The following is a 20,977-nucleotide window of genomic DNA, read 5'->3' on the forward strand; positions in this document are numbered from 1 at the left end:
AACCCAATTCACTCTATTAGCAGAAATATAATAAAAAACATGCAATAAATTAATGAGAATGGTGGATTAAGTCGAATTAGGAGGTTGGATGAGCCCATATAATTATCCATTTTTGGGGCTCATCAGAGACAGAAGCTGGGTAGGTGAATTCTCTGAGTGATTTCTCTTGAACATATTGGCGACACTAAAATGGATTGGTAGCGTTAACGCCAAAAGTGGATGGTACGGTGGACCAATGCTTAAATGACTTGTGAATGGAATAACCCAACCCGACTCAATCATGGTGATGAAGTGAAAGTGTCATGTTCAAGAGCAACGTGCTACCAATAAAGTTTCTTCAAGTTTTCTTCCCAATTTTCCCAGTCATTTCTGACTAGTACCTCTTTACTTTTGTCAAGCTTGAGGAGGATAATATATGCTTGTTCTATAATTCTCCTTTCGAGAAAACCCGTCACTACGTTTTAACGAGCCTAGCGATAATGAGACTCACTCTTGTCTGAATGGACAAGTTTGTCACTATTGTTTTAACGAGTTTAAAGGCAAGGATAACTCGGTTCTTTTCAAATTTAGAGAGTCTGAAAAGAGATGGAAAGGAAACTCCAATATTAATTTTCGGTAATATAATCCCTTAAGTCCGAAAAAGTATAAAACAATGCGAAAGGGATGACTTTTCGATAGTTTTAATGAGCCGAACAAGACAAAAGCTTGATATTTTTGTGTAATAATCCCTCAGGTCCAAAAATATTAAAATCTAGAGGAGGGATGGCACTTCCAATCACTTTAACGAGCTGGAGAGGCCAATTTCTCAGCAATCTTTTCATATTTCATGAGTCAGATGAAAACAGATTAAAGGAGGCTCATTTTTTGAGGAACGAATGATGTTTTCGGATAGCAGCTAGTTCCAGGTAATGTTTGGAACTTTTCAATCGTGACAATGTAAAGAAGGTGGCTAATAGGATCACTCGTTGCAGTTGTTCCTCAAAAGGGGTAAACAATCAAATGGAGGCGTATGATCGGCTAAAAAAGAGTGGAGGTGATGGTAAGAACACGACCAGGGCTCAAAAGCTGATAATCATGCAATCACAATGGTTATTTATCAAAGGTGGGTTCATTTTTTAATGAGCTTAAACTCTGGTGGAACATATGCTCATTGCTAGGTTTATTTTTTAATAAGCTTGAACTTCACGTAAAACTATTCGTGCCAGTCGTATAATAAGGATGTCTCATCAATAGGTTCATTTTTTTAGGGAGCTTTCCCTATTCAAAATTTTGCCCCGAATCCTTTCATTATGTAAGCTAGGAACGACCAATCCTATGAGTTTAGAGGGTTAAGAACCTACAAACTAAGAAAATAAATGGTCATTTTTTACTTTCATGCAAAAAGGTTTGCATGCCCCCAGGTATAGCGAAGTAGAGTTTCCTGGTTACCCTTCAATTTGCAGACAAAACATTTGCTCTTTCGGGAAAGGCATACCTTCTGACAGAGGTATCTTATTCCAGTCTAATCATATTTTCCTAAATGGACGGGTGTGTCAGACTAGTCATATATCCTCTATGGAAACCTACCCTATACCTGAAGTTTTCCTGCCGAAGTAGGCCAGGGTGCATGCCCACTGGGTTTCAGTCACAATCACCCAATCACTCGCGCTCATCAGGTGGACGGACTGGAGATTGATGAGACATTACTTATGAAAAAGGACCAGTTAGGTATGGCATTTGAATATTAGCTATGTGTGAACTGAGGAATGAAAGTTGGTCTATCAGTTGGACCACTCTGCCTTCATGCGGAAAACACATCACTCAAAAGAGTGAGGAAACAATAGCTCCCATGCTATAAATGTAGTCACGCCCAAGAAGTAGATTGTAATCTAAAGGTCCTTGGACTACCATTATATTCAGATAAACTGTTTTCCTTCTCAATGTTATAGGAAAATTTGGAAGGATCCCTAACAATCGACTAGTTCCTTTGTCGAAGCCTGTCAGATTTCACATCTCAGGCAAAAGCAATGGTGAACCAAGTGCTTTCCAAGAAGTTGAGGAAAGGATACTCACAGAAGTCCCTTCATCTATGATGGTACCAACCATGACCATTTTGTAAGTTTGCACTATGATTCAGAATGGTACATTAGATGGTAGATGGGGTCTGCCTAGTAGATTCCAATCGAAGGAGATGACTAGGTTGCTTGGAGGTGGGACCGAATAAATGGCCAGATACATCTCTGATGAACTTCCTTCCTGCGGTAAAGGAATGGGTAGATTACCCCCATGTTCATTGAAGTCTGTGTTTACGAAAAGAATTTGAACAGTGTCATTTTCATTCTCTTTGTTGACTGTATCTTCTGAAGGTAAATCCTTTGAAGACAAGATGGGGTCAACTGCCGTCTCGACCTGTTGACTTTGGTCAGATTTGGACTCAGAGGGTTTATCTTGAATGATAGGTGCTCTGACCAACAACAAGAATGTGTCAGTTGGATTTTCAACTAGCGATGGACTCAGTAAGAGTTTCTTGTATCCAGGAGGAAGCCGTAACGGTGAAGCAGGACGGTTATCCAAGGATCTTTTAGCTTTGTCTAGGAAGGGACAATGATGGATGGCATGATCACCTTCACATAGTCTACAAGGAATTTTAGATCTTCCTTTTTGTCTGGTGACTTCGCTTTCACTAGTTGATGGTGTAATCTAAACATGATCGTCAAAGGTTGACAACACTGGATTGTGCAAGTGGGGAGACCAGTCCCTTAAGATCCATGGAATGCAAGGACAATCTTGATGGTAGTGGTCCCCTTTACAGATGACACATGGAGATTTAGTTTTGGATGGTGCAGTGTGTGGATTTTCACTAGACGATGTACAGTTGCCCCTTTTTGCCATTGGATCCTTCTTCTTCTTCTCCTTCCCTTTCTTCTTCTTCTCAGTTACTTGGTTTTTGGTTTTACTAGCTTCACCAAGCAAAGAGGAAGGAGAGGGAGAAACAAACAACATAGAAGGTTGGGGGGTAACTCTAGTATCATCTTATTGTTGATTTCATTTCTCAGGAATCATGGTGCTTTGAACAACAGAGGTCGAGAAAAGCCATACTGGCAGGCCAATTGTCAATCCTGGAAGGGACAATGTGGCCATATGAGGTGCACCAACATCTACCCAGGACGAGAAAGGACTAGGATTTCCCCCAAGGAGAAATCCTTGGTTGGTGGTCTCCATTTTCTCAACCTTAGATCAACGAGGGAACAGTGACGTTATTCCGATTAAAATAAATTTTAGATGCCTTGACACAACTTGCTTTTTCAATTTTTAAGAGTCGAGAAAAAGCTAAAGATGACTCTAGTCGCCTTCAATTTTTAATGAGCCTGAAGTGACAAGTGCTTAGATGGACCTTTTCCTTTAAAGAGTCTGAAAAGGAGCGAAAGAGACTACTCTAGAAATCTAGATAGAGGGATTACCAAACCAATCGCAAAGCTATAGAATACTTTTTACGGTCCGGTAGTCAATCTTCCTGAATGTTGTGTTCAGTGCATTGTGATCGATAGGGCGGTAGACACGGCTTCCTAAGGATAAAGGATATAGCCTTTTGTGGTCTCCTAATATATACTCGACGGTACGTGGGAGCACAAGTCCGTACTAGCACTTGTCGTCTCAAAGAGGAGGTATCACCAAACCTACGATGAAAGTGACAGTTACCAGGCTTTACGACGCCGGAATACATCTCTAGCCTAGACTTCTAGATGTTGTGCATTAGGTTCCAAAGCGTTTTTATGTTCATTGAATTTATCTTACAGTTGATATTTCTTAAGAGGTTGCCTTTAAGGTTCACCACGTGATGTAGATATACAACTCTTAAATATACAATCGAAGATGATAAACAATCGTTTACTCTTCTTCTTGCAATGAAAATCCTAGCTACTAAGGAAAGAGAAGCGAAATCCTTTCAACATAGAGCAGAGAGCACACGCTAGATGCACTGTCCTAAATCAAAATCAACAGGCAGTCTAAATGCAAATGCACATGCATGTATTTGATTTCCGCTTTCTTAATGTGTGAATGACAAAAGGAATGCTAAATACAAATCTGAATTATCTCTTCTTTCAAAGCAACAGTACTAGCGATTTTCTTTTCAAAAAATGAAAGGAAGAAAAGACGACACTTTGTGATTTTGAATTGAAAACTACTTTCGACACTTGAAATACTATTAATTCAGATCAAATACAAGAGTAATAGTGTAATCGACTATCAAAAGGAGGAGGATTCTTTTCTTTGATTGAAAATGACACTTCGACACTTTCAAATCAAAAGATGATAGTTCGATTAAGCTACTATTTTGTAAAGGAGAACTGTAAATGGTGAAAAATACATAAAAAAATTCACAATTCTTTGTACAATGGAGGCTGAATGATGCAAAGGAAAGGGGTTTCAACAGTGGTATACTAATCATAGACAGCAAAACTCCTGAATAAAGCTGAAGACAGTGAAGAAAAAACCAAAATCTGGGGCAGAAACAGTCTTACCTGATCATCGCACCTGTAACACAGGGAAACAGGGATGCATCCCACCTACTACATAGGGAAGTTCGATGCATCCAGTCTGCCAAAAGGAGATAGTGCGATGGTCCAGGGATGAGACTTTAACTTGGTTTTTGGTCATAGTTTTCAGCTTAGTTCAGGGATTTAGGCTAAGATAATGATAGTCAATAAATACAAAGTATAGGGGCTGATCTAATGAGGTTACTTGAGCTACCTCTAGGGCACTTAGGATGTTTGCAAGTCAATTGTTTGGTTGATAAAAAAAGCCGGAGATTGACTGAAGTAGCGTTTATCTACTTTTTACTTGCATGGCAAATGTAGTTCGAAGGCTAGCTCGCTTAACTTCAGGCTCCATCTGTGGTTTATGAAGCAAACAAGTAGAGACAAGCAATCAAACTATTCAATCCCCAGTGGAGTCGCCATTTTGTTATCAGGAAAACTAGTGTCTATTCAGAGTTGTTAGTCCCACTAAGACGGGTAGCTATCTTAGAAACAAATAAACTAAAGTTACTTGTGTTTTCCTTTACGAGAGATAGATGAGAAAGAAGCAGAGAGTACCAACTTCAGTCTTTCACTTGGCTCCTTGCTTGTTTCCTTTCCCCTTCGATAGAATCTCACCACTTCTTCCTTACTTGTCCTACTTCAAAGAGCACCTGTAGAGTCAAAGCAGCATAATACCATCAAAGCATAGAGATATATCACCATAAACAATATAAGATCAAATGTATATTAACCATACAAATGCATATATCAGTACAAGATTCAGCGATATACGAGAATATGGAGGAAAACTCAAATAGCTTTATTGATAGAAGTAGTAGAAGAGAGGATTACAACCCATTGGTCTGACCCAGTGCCATCCTCCCAGCATGAAAGCCCTCTTCATCTCATACAAAGGATGATCACACAACAATGTCTTCAAAGAGAAACCAACAACACTTCCTTGCCAATTACAAAATTCCAGCCTCTGGATCTCTGGGATGAGGGATCCATATATAGATGTTTGCAGGGGGTGAGTCAGCTTCTGGGATTTTGGTTAGTGTCATCTCTCTGATAGTCCTTGGTTCCACTTGGATATTTCATGATCTCTTACTCATCCTTCGGTGAATTCAGAGAGGCAGGTGTCAAATGAGTAGCTTCTACAAGATTCTCAGGGTCTCCACCTAGCAAACTTCTTGTGCCATTTGTTTTCTCTCGCTCATCACACCCTACGAAAGGGCTTTCCAGTATGCATCACACTTTTTTCATGCAGAAGGTGAGATGCATCGCACCCTTAGCACTAGGCAGTCTGTATGGTCCTGCTTTGACCAATTCTAAGTAGTTTTTCATGGAGAACTTCTAGGGGATGATGTAATTAGCTGACCTTGCTCCTTTAGGGTATGAAACAACACTTTTAGGGACTTATAAGCCGCACGTTTATGGACATATGTGATTGGGGTTTCGGTGCCCAAATATGTCTATAACACTAAGACAAAACCGCACAATGAGAGCATTCCCATATACTTTATGTACTGTAACACCACCCTATAAACCTGAAGGTACATGGACGAGCTACGATATCCTCACATATGTGGAATGAGGTATCACACTCGAGATGCATTTTAGACAAGTTAGTGACAACTGCTTTGTTTTATGATGCCGGAACACGTCTCTAGCCTAGAACCACTAAATGTTCTCGTTAATGACATGCTCCATTAGGTAAATTGATGTTAATTTTAAGTTGATCTTTCTTAGGAATTTGGCTTTCAAGTTTCACCACGTGATGTATGTTTTCAATTCCTAAAATGCAACTAATATGATAAGAATTATTCTAATTCAATTGAACAATGAAAACCTTAGCTAGTAGGGATAGAACAATCAGATCTTTGACAAAGAGCACAGAGCACAAATAATGCAATTTCCCTAGCTATTCCTTTCAATAATTCATAAACTACAATATGAACAATGAAAGTTTTTCTTTTCGATCTCCTTAATGTCAGTATGAATGAGAGGAAATATGCACATACAATCAATCAATCTTTCATAAGAACGAAGACTTTTATGACAATTCTAATTCGAGGGAAGAGAAGACTTTACGACACTTTCTTTTGAATGAAGATTAATAAACTATATTTTAAATTTGACTATAGACTGATAATGACAAAGAAAAAATTAAAGAAACATTAATAAATCAAATCAACGTAGGGCTGGCCAAGGAGATAAAAACTTGTTCTCTGAGACATAACATTCATTGATCAATCAACAAACAAACAAACAGAGGAAATTTTGTAAAAAACTAAATCCAAAGGTGGGAATTTGACCTAAGGTGGATTAGCACAGGTCAAATATGGCCTAACTGTGCCCTAGATCATTGTCTCAAGGGTGCCCTGCAGAGCACTATCCCTTAACCAAGCCTACGCTGATTCCTGAGAGGCCACTCAAGAGTCATCTAAACTAAATTTTTGACCAAAATTCAATCCAAAATGTATGAAATGCAATCAATGAACACAAGTAGGGTCTACAAGAGTGTCCTAGGAGGTCGATAAGCTACTAGGAAAGGTGATAGATCCCCAGCGGAGTTGCCAATTTGTTTTGGAGAATTTGGTATCTACGGATAAATACTAATTCCCTAGATAAGTAGTTGTACCTAGAACAACAGTTTAAAGTGTTTTAGAGTTTTCCTATAAGAAACAGGTAAGATGAGAAGATAATAAGACATAGTTTTAGTTCTGCTTTCCTCTCATCTCCCTTGTATCGATCCTGTCACTCCTTCCCGTACTTAATACACTTGAGAAGTACCCTATAAACACAATAGAAAACAAAGAACCAATCAAAGCATATGATCTACTGCATATAAGTGAAAGGCATCAGATACAATTAACATATATAAGCATTATGAAATAATACAAACATATGGGAAAGAGGTTCAAACACTTTACTAGATAGATGAAGGAATTGCAACTATTGGTGTCTGATTCAAATCCATTCCTCTAGCTTGGATTCAATCCACATCACATCAAAAGCATGAAAAACTGGTACCATTACAGTACTTGCTTCAAAGCCAAATCTCATAGCAACATTATCTCCTTAGAATTCAACATAATCCAACCCTTGATCACTTAGATGAGTTGTTAATTTATAAGAAGGTGAAGGAGCTTTTGTCATAAATGGTGACATTGAATGGCCTTCCATACTTAGAATTAGTTCCATGGAGAAAGGGATGAGAGGATAAGATGCATTTAACTCATTCCTCATCCATTTTCGAGCTCATAGGAGTTGATAAGTGAGGGAACCTTGTAGATGACTCCAAAATATAAGAATATTCCCCAAACCCTATGTGAATTTCACTCATTCTCGCCCAGTGTGGGTGAAGGGAAGCCTAAGTGCTCTACAAAGCACCCTGGTAGTGGACTCAACTACTCTACAATGCACTTTAATAAGGTCTTACCTGTGCTAGTCCCTCTAGAGGCTATTTATGGATATCTTCAAGTCATGAAACTATCTGGGAAGGAGGCATTCAAAGGGGTGACTTGTTTAAGGCATGATCAACTGAAATTATTGTTTGATGAGCCCTAAAACATTGATATGGATTGTTACACAGTAATTTGTCACCATCCCTGTTACTCCTCTTGTCGTACCTTGGAAGACTCATCCTGGGAGTTATAAGAAGTGACAAAGTCTAAAAACACTTGCATTATGTTCCCTGAGTATGTACTTCATGTTCCTTGAAGACACCTCCTACAGATTATCCCTGAAAAATGCTCTTTTTCCATTGGCGCAAGTCCACAGTATCTTACCCGCGCCAATCATGGAGATCCTCAAAAGAGGGCGCGACCATTGGCGCTCTGTCTTAGAGCAGCAGTCGCGCCAACCAAGTTTGGTCATGCTTTTTGCCTTAACGCACGTTTGAATTTTGTTTCCTTCATTACATGGAGCTTTTTTGAAGATAAAAAATCAGTCTTATGTCGATCTCTATCCTATCTCCATCTTTAATGGCTTTTGGGGATAATGTTAATCCACAATAGGTGTCCCGGTTCATCGTATCCTCCTCCCTTCTTCATCTATATAAGCTTGTCCTTATGCATTGACAAGCTAGTGATAGTCATTAGTCATGGAGTGCTAGATGTTGAGTTCTTGAGTTCTTGGAGGAATGTTAGTGAATGCTAGAGAGGTTATGCTGCCGGAGAGGAGATGCATTGCAAGACACATATAGTTACTCGCCCAGCCAGGAGAGGTTCGACGTCAGAACCATGGTTGTAACTTTTCCTGTTTATTATTAATTAATGAGCGACTGCTATTATAGTTCCAATCTCATTGTCTATTATGGTGATGTGTTGATTTATTTCCTTTGCATGTGCAGGTGTTCGTTTATGATCTGCTGGAGCGAGGGAGCGGGGATATCAACTCTGCTTCAATCACAGTGTTGGACTCCAGGTTGGTCTTCTTGATTCACCTTTGATGCATAACTAGGAACTTGCGTAGCAGCGTGGTTTGATTGTGGCTAGTTCTATTTTAGGCTAGTGGGATCGCCTCTGTCCGCAGAGGGGATTTACCTACCCAACAATTTGGTGACTCCGCTGGGGAAGGAGCTATTTGATTTTTGTCTTGCATGTTAATTTTCTTCTGCTTTCTTGAGTGAATGAGCTTCCTGAGTCAGTTTTGAGTTTATTCTTTACTGTTTGACCCATCTGAGCACTATCAACCGGACCTGAGGTCGTATCATTTATTTTTCTAGCCGGCAAGCTTCATTGGTGCGGTTATTACTCTGACAGTTGCGCTAGTTGGCGCATGTTGCTCAAAAGCAACTCGCGCCAATCCTGTGGTAGCGCAAGTTTCAGGCTGACAGTCGCGCCAACCCTGTAAATTTTGCCTGTGTGTGGGTGGAAAGCTCTTTCAGTCTCTTTTTATATCTCTTACAGCCTCTGGAAGTGTGTTGAACCTCTTCTTGACTGGTCTTAGCCTTTATCCTTCAGCTGTTTGCTTATTTCTATTGATTTTCGTCTCAGCCCTAGAACATCTAGTGACTTTGCATGTCTAGCCTTCTATGGGAAGTTTCGGTCTTTTGATTATCCAGTCAGCTTGTTGGTTGTGTTATGCACCTATCCAGTGATTTGTTAAAGCTTGATCTTCTATACTCTGAGTGCCTCATTTCTAGCCTCTTTGGATTTCACTTAACTTCATTCGAACTTAGAGTACATGGTTCAGTGAAAGTCTTTGTGTTTCTCCTTGCTTGCATGGTTCATTTTGGTGTTTCAGAATTGGTTCTATTTCATTGACTGAACTTGGATTGTGCATATCTCTTAAGGTTTGTTTAAATGCATCATGCCATCTTAAAGGAAAGAAAAACAAAAAATATTTTGCATCATATTAGTTAGCATTTATTGTTATTTGTTGCTATTAAAAAGAAAAGGAAAAAATTTCATTTCTTGTTATTAGCTGCATTAGGATCTTTGTTGTTTGTTGAGTGATCATTTCGTTTGTGAAACGATATCAACCCTCCTGTAGATAGAATTCATCGAATCAAATGATATAATTTTGGCATATAGTTTGCATTTAAGAAGTTTTTGAGATATCACATATGGTAGGACAAAAAAACTGAAACATAATCGAAGATAAACTTTAAAATGAACTCAATGAACATAACAACGCATTGGAACATAACGCAAATACTCTAGAGGTCTAGGTTAGAGACGTGTTCTGGTGTCTTTAAACCTGGTAGTTTATCGTCGAGTGGTTGGGTGATTCCTCCACGGTGAAACGATAGGTGCCAATACGGACTGTGCTCCCACGTACCGTTGAGTATATATTGGGAGACCCCTATAGGAATAAAGCCTTTATCCATAGGAAGCCATGTCAGCCGCCCTACGATTCGCAATGCAGTGAACACAGCATTCACGAAGATTGACCACCCGTACCCTAAAAAGTATTCTGTGGTTTTGCGAAAAGTTTGGCACACCCTCTACCTAGAATTCCAGAGCAGTCACTTTTGATCCTTTTCGGACTCCCTAAACAAAAAGGTGCCTGTGAGCGTCTTGTCACTTCGTGCTCATTAAATATTCGAAGGAGACTAGAGTCATCTTTTATCCTTTTCTCGACTCTTAAAAAATGAAAAGGTTAAGTTCAGTGTCTTAAAATTTATTGGCCACGATAACATTTACCCAATTAGATTTTGTTTGCGTTAGCCTAACTAGGATTATTTCTCGTTCAATGGCAGCCTTCCCGGCGCCCACCGGCCAAGGTGTTCCTCCTGATGGGAACCCTCCTCCATTTTCTTCTGTTGGAAATGTCGGTGTTCAGTATATCGCAACATTGTCTTTGCCTGGGTTGACCATTGGTTTACCCGTATGGTTGTTTTCAAACTCGGTGGTCTCAAGTGTGATGACTCCTGTTCCACCACCACCTCCTCCACCTGAACAAAACCATGTTGATTCTAAGGTGGACCCCTTCCCTTCTTCGCCCATTTCTGCGTCCTCATCTTCTACTTCGCCTGGTGAAACCGTGAATTTCAGTAACCAGGTGGCTAAGAAGAAGAAGAAGAAGACCAAAAAGAAGAAGTCTCCTAAGGGAAAGGTCGCATCTACCACGAAAATATCTGAAGTGGAACCACCTTCTGCTCCTCCGTGGAAGGCTAAGTCTCCTTTTCGATTATGCAAGGAGGACCATTTTCTTTCTGATTGTCCTGGTATTCCCAGGATCCTAGATATATGGTCCCGTGACCCGACTCGCCCCTTGTCGTCGCAGATCGACGATACCTTACTAGTTGGTAAGAGAAAAGGGAGGGTTCGTTTCCCTTGTCGACTTTGTGAAGGTAATCATCTCCTTCGCCTTTGTCCACTTGTGGATGAAGCTTCCCGTCTTTTGGCAAGTCTGTCGGCTCCCTTACCCCACCTACCCGCTGGATATCAGCGTCTTCTTGCAACTGCAGATCATCTCTCCACTAACCAAGTGATCAAACATGATTCCTCTTTGGTCCAACTCTCTCTTCCTGAACCTACCTGTGCTCCGCCTGCTCCAGACCAGTCCCTGGTCGGAACGAGTGTTGATTTATATTCATCATCTACACACCACTCTATCATCAAAGATGAACCACCTGAGTCCAAACCAAACGAAAGTCCACAGTCCCAGATTACAGTTGACCCGGTCTTTCAAAAGGTCCAGCTTACAAGTGACCCGGTTTTGCCTACAGAAGTTCCATCCTTAGATGATCCTACACCTGAATCTAAACCAGACAAAAGTCAAAAGGTCTGGCTTACAAGTGACCTGGCTTTGCCTTCAAAAGTTACCTCCTCAGATGATGTTATCACCACCAAGAATGAAGATCCTACCATCCAAATTCTATTTATCAACATAGACTCTAATGATCAAGTGAGCATCCCTCTCATTCCTTCGCACCAGGAAGAAAGTCCATCAGAATCATATCCGGCTGTCTATCCAGTCCCACCTCCAAGAAACCTAGTTGTTTCCTTCAATTGGGATCAACTAGTCAATCGTCGATTACCAGCCTCCATACCATTTCGAATTATAGTCCAAGTCTACCGCATGGTTATGGTTGGTACAATTATTGATGAGGGATCTCCTGTGAGTATCCTTTCTTCAACATCTTGGGAAGCACTTGGTTCCCCACTGCTTCTGCCCGTGATGAGAAACCTTACAGGTTTCCATCGAGAAATCACTCGACCTTTGGGAATTCTTCCCAATGTACCTATCACGTTAGAAGGGAAGACTATTCAAATGGGTGTCATGGTAGTCCAAGGTCCGTTTGATTACAATTTACTCCTTGGACAAGACTATATTTATCGCATACGTGCCATTGTGTCCTCACTCTTTAGAGTGATGTGTTTTCCGCATGAAGGAAGGACAATCAAATTCGTAGACCAACTTTCATTCCCCGGTTCACACTTCACATATAGTCATCTACCATTCCTAAATGGTCTTATTTCCACAGGAAATGCACCAGCCTCCACTCCGTCATTCTGATGACGGCAGCTGGCACCCGGAGGCATGCATCCTCCTTCAAAATCGAGTCTTTCCAAGTAAACCTTCATTCCATCCACTTCGTGAATGCCATGAATCTTGGGGGCATGCATCTCGATTTTGCATTATCATGCTGGGGGCATGCAACAAACGATTTTGCATTATCATGCAGGGGGCATGCAACAAAAAAAAATTTAACAAGCAAAGTTCTCCATGGTTCAAGCTTGTGTAAAAATGAACCCATACCTGATTTACATCCCGTGATTGCCTTTTATCTGCTAAATTATGCTAGATGAGCCTTGGTTGTTTCATTCCATCGCCACCATCTCTTTGGCCGATCATATGCTTTCACTTGGTTGTTTTTCCTTTCCTGAGGAACCGCCACGATGAGTGGTTTTATTAGCCAGCCTCTTAACCTTTACATGTTTCGAGTAAGTTCCACCATTACCAGAACCAGTTGCTATCCTTTATACCACTCGTTCCTTCAGGACGAGTCGCCTTTACGCTCTTTTCTGACTCGTAAAATATGAAAAGATTGCCGAGTATTTTTCCCTTTTTGACTCGTTAAAGAGAATAAAAATGGAGGTCCGCTTTCAGCTCTTTTCTGACCATTTAAAGAGGAAAAGATTGCCGAGTCGCTCCTCTTGACTCGATAAATGGTAATAAGGGGCGGTCGTTTTAAGTTCTTTTTGTCGACCGTTAAAACATAAAAAGATTACCGGGTTTTTGTCGTTTCAAACTCGTTAATGGTTACGAAACGACGTGGTTTTGACCACTTTTTTACTTTTTCAGGTCGAAATCACTAATTATGAAAAGTACTCCTCGATCATAATGATCGGCCGGTTCTTTCGGGTATTATTTTATACTTTTTCGGGCCCGAGAGACACAACTTTACGAAAAAGGACATCCCTGGAGTTTCCTTTTCTGCTGTCTTTTCAAACTCTCTAAACATGAAAAGACGCCGAGTTCTTCCTTTGTCAGACTCGTTAAAACTTAATCACATCGGATTTTGTCACAACACAAGCATATGCTATCCCCATCAAGCTTGTTAAAAATAACTGGGGTACTCGCCAAAAATGGGGGGGGGGGGGGGAAAGAAAATTTTTGAACCATAATTATTACCATAACGGCAGTATGTCGCTCTTGAACATGGCACTTTTTGCTTTCGTGTCCGGGGTGGGGATATCTCATCTCATATCTTTCACTTGCTTCCATGGACTTGGGTACCTTATTTGACCTCTCATCCACTCATTGCCTCGTCATCATGACCTTTGATACATTGATGTCAAATACTGCCAATTCCGTTAATGTGCCGCCGATATGTTCAAGAGAAGTTGACCTCTGCAAAGAAACAACCTCCCTCTGATAGTTCGCACAATCTTGATTCACAACATTATCTCTGTCTCGTGTCGATGATGTGGGAAACATTATGGCCCACCTTCGATCAAGGTCACTTCCTGTCGACTTCAACTCATTATCCAGGAAGTTGATCTAGAGACTCCTTTCCGGTGCCTTGGAGCCTGCATGCCTCAATGGCAGGTTCTTCGTGTTCGACGTGAGGTCTTCATCATTGGCCTCAAATTATTGTGTAACATCATGTAATTGAACTATCAGTCATGTCTCTTAATACAGATCCTCGGCGGCAGTAACTATATGTGTTCTTGTGTGTTCTTGTAAAGCATTTCACCCCTCTCCACCTCTCGGACTTCATGATTTAGGGGGCATCTGTTACACAGTAATTTGTCACCATCCCTGTTACTCCTCTTGTCGTACCTTGGAGGACTCATCCCGGGAGTTATAAGAAGTGACAAAGTCTAAAAACACTTGCATTATGTTCCCCTCAGTATGTACTTCATGTTCCCTGAAGACACCTCCTACAGATTATCCCTGAAAAATGCTCTTTTTCCATTGGCGCAAGTCCACAGTATCTTACCCGCGCCAATCATGGAGATCCTCAAAAGAGGGTGCGACCATTGGTGCTCTGTCTTAGAGCAGCAGTCGCGCCAACCAAGTTTGGTCATGCTTTTTGCCTTAACGCACGTCCGGCTGTTGTTTCCTTCATTACATGGAGCTTTTTTGAAGATAAAAAATCAGTCTTATGTCGATCTCTATCCTATCTCCATCTTTAATGGCTTTTGGGGATAATGTTAATCCACAATAGGTGTCCCGGTTCATCGTATCCTCCTCCCTTCTTCATCTATATAAGCTTGTCCTTATGCATTGACAAGCTAGTGATAGTCATTAGTCATGGAGTGCTAGATGTTGAGTTCTTGAGTTCTTGGAGGAATGTTAGTGAATGCTAGAGAGGTTATGCTGCCGGAGAGGAGATGCATTGCAAGACACATATAGTTACTCGCCCAACCAAGAGAGGTTCGACATCAGAACCATGGTTGTAACTTTTCCTGTTTATTATTAATTAATGAGAGACTGCTATTATAGTTCAAATCTCATTGTCTATTATGGTGATGTGTTGATTTATTTCCTTTCTGACTGAAATATAGTTATGCCTTGGTAGCTTTTATGTTGGTATCCGTCTCTTCCTTTGCATGTGCAGGTGTTCGTTTATGATCTGCTGGAGCGAGGGAGCGGGGATATCAACTCTGCTTCAATCATAGCGTTGGACTCCAGGTTGGTCTTCTTGATTCACCTTTGATGCATAACTAGGAACTTGCGTAGCAGCGTGGTTTGATTGTGGCTAGTTCTGTTTTAGGCTAGTGGGATCGCCTCTGTCCGCAGAGGGGATTTACCTACCCAACATGGATGTTGGGATTTGATGTGCCCAAATGGATCTATAACAGAGTGGATATCTAATCGTCGAGTGGAATCACTATACACACTTGTCTATTTCATATGGAATGTTACAAAATGGGCAATAAAACAAAATTTCAATTTTGGCTTCAACAATAACATCTTGGGACGAACGATATTCATATTTTTCAAGAAGATCATTTCGTATAATATTCCTAATACCTGTAAAAGGAATTGACTCATTGCAGTGATAGATATCCATGAAGTATAGAGAGTCATGTGCATGTGCTCCCTGGCCTCCATAAATGATTTCATCAACTTTCCTCCTTATACATTTAAAACAAAACCGATTCATATCTCTACATTATACAATATGTTTTAGATTGACAATCCCAATAGAAACAAGCACATTCAAATGACGTTTCAAATACCTGTGTCTCTGCTTCTAAATTTTGTGAAGTCACCTACTCCTCTGATTATCACCTTACCCTTCTGTTTTTGGGAATTACTGACATGTATCTTGTAAGATGATCTTTCTGCTTCACTGCACCTCCTTTGATGGTCACTTGCTACTTTAATTATGGAATTAATCTCCTCTTTTGGAGAATTACTAAGCTTCCTCCTGAAAGATGGTCTTTCTGCTTCACTGCTCACCCTTTCATGATCACCTGCTTCTTTAATTATGGCCTTATATTTCTTGTCCTTTTGGGAAATACTAAGTCATATCAAAGAAGGTCTTTCTACTTCTCTGGTCCTCCTTTGATCACTAACTCTCATGACTTTCGAAGGTCCATCATTTGAAAAATCCAAAGCAACTAAATTTTCTTTGATAGTAATAGGCGCATTGTCTAAAGAAGATGATGAACATACGACCGTAGTTCCCAAACTTTGGTGAAGATTTTGTGTATAATTTCTTTCAATTTTCTCCTCGTCTTTCAAAGCGAATTAAGATCAATAATGAGAGATAATCCCTCACCAAACCAATAAATATATACGATAAATAATTAAAAAATTCATTAAAGCCGATGATATCCTTGCACACCCCAAAACCCAGAGACGAATGAATAATATTGTCACACACCCACCATGGCCCAAACCCTTAGAATCTGGACCATGACGTGTTTTGAAAATTCCAAGTCCAAACCCTTAGAATCTGGATCCTAGTGTGTTTTGAAAAGTCCACAGGAAATTTCATTTCCCCCTTTTATTGAGGTTAAAGCATAAGTTGTGGTGAATTTCCTCCTTTTATTTATTTTAAAGTGTAAGTTATGATGAAAGAAATGGTCGAGGATGGGGTTTATTTATTTTCCAAATTCAATTTAATGGTTAAAAGAATAGATTAATGGTTAAAGGAGTTGGTTTATTGAATAAGAATAATATTATATTATTATTAGTTTATATTTATTTTTTGAGTTGTGAATTATTTTTAGTGTAAAATTAGACGAAAGGTTTGTATTTAGAGATATTTGGTCTATCTCGGAGCTTGATAGATCTCAGAAGATGGATCTAAATTACCTTAATTATTGATAACAATTAATTAATATTTATTCTAATTTTTTCTTTTTTAATTTAATTTTACTTTTATTTTTATTTTTAGCAATTTGATCGAGTCAAAAATCTTAAAATAACATCACCTTACAACATCTCTCCCATACAGAGCTGGAGAGAGCCTATCCACACAATAATGGTTTTAAATTTAAAATAAAATTATTATTTTACCCACCTAAACCCATTTTAACTCCAGTCCTCGAGAGGGATCAAATATCTAAAGGTGAAAACTTATTTTTTGAGGAAAAAACTTGAGGAAAGGTTTGTACCTCAAGAGATTTCATCCCTCTCAAGGATCAATATATCCAAAGTTAAGATGAAACCACATTAGTTTAATGGTTAATAATGATTAATAGTTTCTTTTACATCTTCTTCAAAAACATCCTCCATTGTGCACATACATGGCGAAAAAAAATTAACACATTTTCCCCACTATCTACATACTAATATTATAATTTGAAAAAGCTTATACTTCCTCCAAAAGACTCCTAATACGTAAAAAAACTTACAAAACATAATTTAAAACTAGAAAATATTATCCTTCAGTATTCATCCAAAGAGAAATATTGAGTTAGAATTGATACTTTGAGGTTGGAAAGGAAGAGAATACAAATCCATAGTGTCCTCTTGAGTTGCCACCATAGGAAGAATTCCAACTTCACTTTGTTTCTCAAGAAAATTTGTATTCAATTCTTGTTCCAACCCACTAATACCTCTTTGGAGTGAGGATAGCACTCTATCCATCTTCAGACTCATAGTATCATAAGCCATTTGTAGCCTTTCTACCTTCATCTACAACAATATAATTTTTGGGCATCAGATTCAACCTTTCTCATCTCCCCCATTTTGGATATCAAGGTCAAAATGTACTCTATCAAAGTTGTCAAATAGTCCAACTATTGATTAAAATCCTCCTTCTCAAAATCTCTACTAAAGCCATAGTGTATCCACAATCCTTATATACTTGCGGGTTTGCCTTGTCTATCTTATTGCCTCTTGTTATTGCATTGAAATGTCCATCAACCTCACACAATTTCTCTCCTGAAAGCACAACCATAGATTTAATGTCTCAGCAATTAATCTTGCTTCATTAAAACCAATATCCTCAAGCGTGTTGTTTGAACTTCAAATGTGGAAATACTAAATATTTACCTCCATTCAAATTTAATAAGAAGAAAAAGGAACTTCCACCTATCACTTATTACTTCTAATAGCCCATAGGTTCTCCACTTGTACTCTCGATCCTAACACATGACCATCGAGTGGAGCCACTGAGAACGAATGGATTGCAAAACCACTTTGATATTGGTAGGATGACATCAATTTTCCAACCCAATACTTTCCCCTTTAAGGATAATTAGTGCGATCAGAACTCATATTATTAAATTTGTAAATAGCATGTCCATGGAATAGGTTTAAGAACTAATATGCTATCATCCTAAGTCATCATTACTTGATCTAGAAATACTCCTTTTTCAACGAATGAATATGCTATTATGTTGAGGTGCCTCTTAACATGGAAGAAATTGATGACCTCAAACATCGAAATTTGCAAACTTATTCTATGTAAAATATGAGAGATACTGTGTCCCTATTTATTTTTGATATTGCACACCTATTGAATAACTATCATAAAAACTGAAAACCATTAGCTGTCGTATGTTTCTTAAAATTTCCAATTCAAGCCCTTGTTATAATGCTAAGAATTCAGCCTTATTTTTAGAAGTACAACCCAATCCCCAAGCATATTTGGTTTATATTTCATGATAGGGTTGAAAAATAAACCCTCTCGCTCCTACCTCCATGGGGTCACCTTTCTAAGCTCCATTAAAAATTACTGATAAACAATGCTTACTACTTCCTCCGTTTTGGAATTCCTTTAAGTCCATTATGATAATGTATGGTGATTTGATAGGTTACTTATGAATGAAGCTACTAGATTGATTTGGAAAATGTCCAAGATTGAGCCAACCTTTCTTGTTTGGAAACAAATCACTTAGATCCCCTATATAATAACCTCTAGTAGATATTTAATTAAAGGGTAACTAAGTTTCTTTTCAGTCTGGTCTAATTGAATTTAGATGAACATCGTAAAATATAGCTTGATTTTGAGCAATCCAAACTACCTAAAAAATAAAATTTGGTAAATCCATCCAACATCTCATGGTTATTGAATTGAATTTTCACTGCCATGGGATTTTAATTTTCCATTGCTCAAACATTTCTTTCCAATTTTCTAGAATGGATGAGTTATCTTTGGCCTTGTTTGAAGCGATTTTATAGACCTCAAATGAGAAGGATCATTACCAAAAGACATGAAGGATGTATTCCTCTTCCTTCTCACACATGACACAACAGGAAGGGCCTTGAATATTTATTTTCTTGAGGTCTTATGCTGTCAATATTTTTCCAAAGACCAATTCCCAATAGAAGAGATTAATTTTTGGAAATCCATCCTTTTTCAAAATTCTTCCCCATATTTTCTCTAAAGGAAAGTGCAAGAATCTTTGAATTAACAACATATCTTGCTCTCAGTGTGTATATATTCTTCTTACTACCCATCCATATACACTAATCCAATCTTAAAGTAGTTACTGTGGTGAAACGTTTTAGTGCTTTGGCTATCTTTGAGCAATGATTTTGAATATTTGAGGGGATATTGGGACAACACCAAAAAACCCAGTAACCAATAAGATACCATTGCAATATATCATTGATCTTCTTGAATCCGTTTTCCTCCCTCTATTTAGCTAATTGCATTACTCCTTCATTCTTTCTCAATAGATTTGCTAAAGGCATTTGATCCTTCCAAAGACTAATGTGCATGAAATTTCCAACGTGCCAACCCAAATGGTCCATGATAATTGAGGCCAACACTTACATAATTTCGAAATTTTAGAACCTTGATCTGACCATGCTTTTTCTTGGGTCTGATAAGCCTATTCTTATGGAAATATTTGTGTATAAATGAAACTTCCACCATTCCTGGGAATATGAAAGAAGGCACCAAACTATCTTTGCATCGAAAGATAGATTCATGATCTCTATATATCTTATAACTAATCCGCCAATGATTTTTGGAAGGCATGTGGTACTTGAGTTCACTAAACAAATTTTATGTTCATTATTATTTCCTCCTTTTTAAAGAAACTTCTGCATTGGGCCACCAATTTGATGAAATACTCAATTTGGGGGCAATTAAGTTTGAACCCATATAAAATTGAACATATGACAACATTTGTTTTTTTAAGATGACCTTTCCTACCACATTTGACCATTATCCCCCCAAATATTGTATTCTCTTTTTGAATTTCTGTAGGACTGCCCCCATTCATCTACATTAGATGCTCCTAGTGAAATTCAGATTCCTAAATATTTTAATGTTTCCATTGCATGACGATTGAAAACTCCAATATCCTTGACATATCATTGAACATTGATTCAACACAATTCTACTTTTATAATTAACATTTCCTTTTATTGACCATACTGCATGATAAATCAAGGTGGGTGTTTAAATGCTTTTCAAAGTAGAGGACTTTTATTTTGGAGGTACCTCCCAAAAGGAAAGTTTCATATATAAATTGAGAGTGATTTACACCTTTAACATTTTGTATGATACCCAATCCCACTTAATCGTCTTCCTCCATGTCCTTCTCTAAATTCCTACTAAGACTTTTAGAAATAATCATGTGATGGTGAGGAGACAGAGGGTAGCTCTACCTTAGCCCTCGAGAGGCAACAGAAAAAAGGATGGGTTAGCCATTAACCATTGGTGCAATACATGGGGATCCAATACATGCATTTATCCACCTTATAAATTCAAGTAGATAAAAGAGTGTCTTACTTAGTCAACGACGTTTCCGATATCCAACTTTATCACCATTCAAGGCTTGCCTAATTCCTTGCCTAAATCAATGGCTTCCCAAACAAGAATGATATTATCTAATATTTGCCTCTATTGCATGAATCCACCTTGGTTCTTTGATATGGATTCCAACAATTTCTTTTTCAATATGGATGCTATGACCTTAGTTAAAATTTTATAAGTTGAATTACAATTAGAAATTGGTCGAAATGGCGTGAAACTTACCAAATTTGTTTCTTTGGGAATAAGAGACAAACATGACAAGTTAGTTTTTTTGATCTTATGTTTACTTCAAGTATTATTCAACATCCACATCGTATCATTTTTAATAAAAATCCAAAAT

The sequence above is a fragment of the Pinus tabuliformis genome, chromosome Q (assembly GCF_031772625.1).
Source record: "Pinus tabuliformis cultivar Carrire ecotype Pingquan chromosome Q, CPIR1, whole genome shotgun sequence".
Taxonomy (NCBI): domain Eukaryota; kingdom Viridiplantae; phylum Streptophyta; class Pinopsida; order Pinales; family Pinaceae; genus Pinus; species Pinus tabuliformis.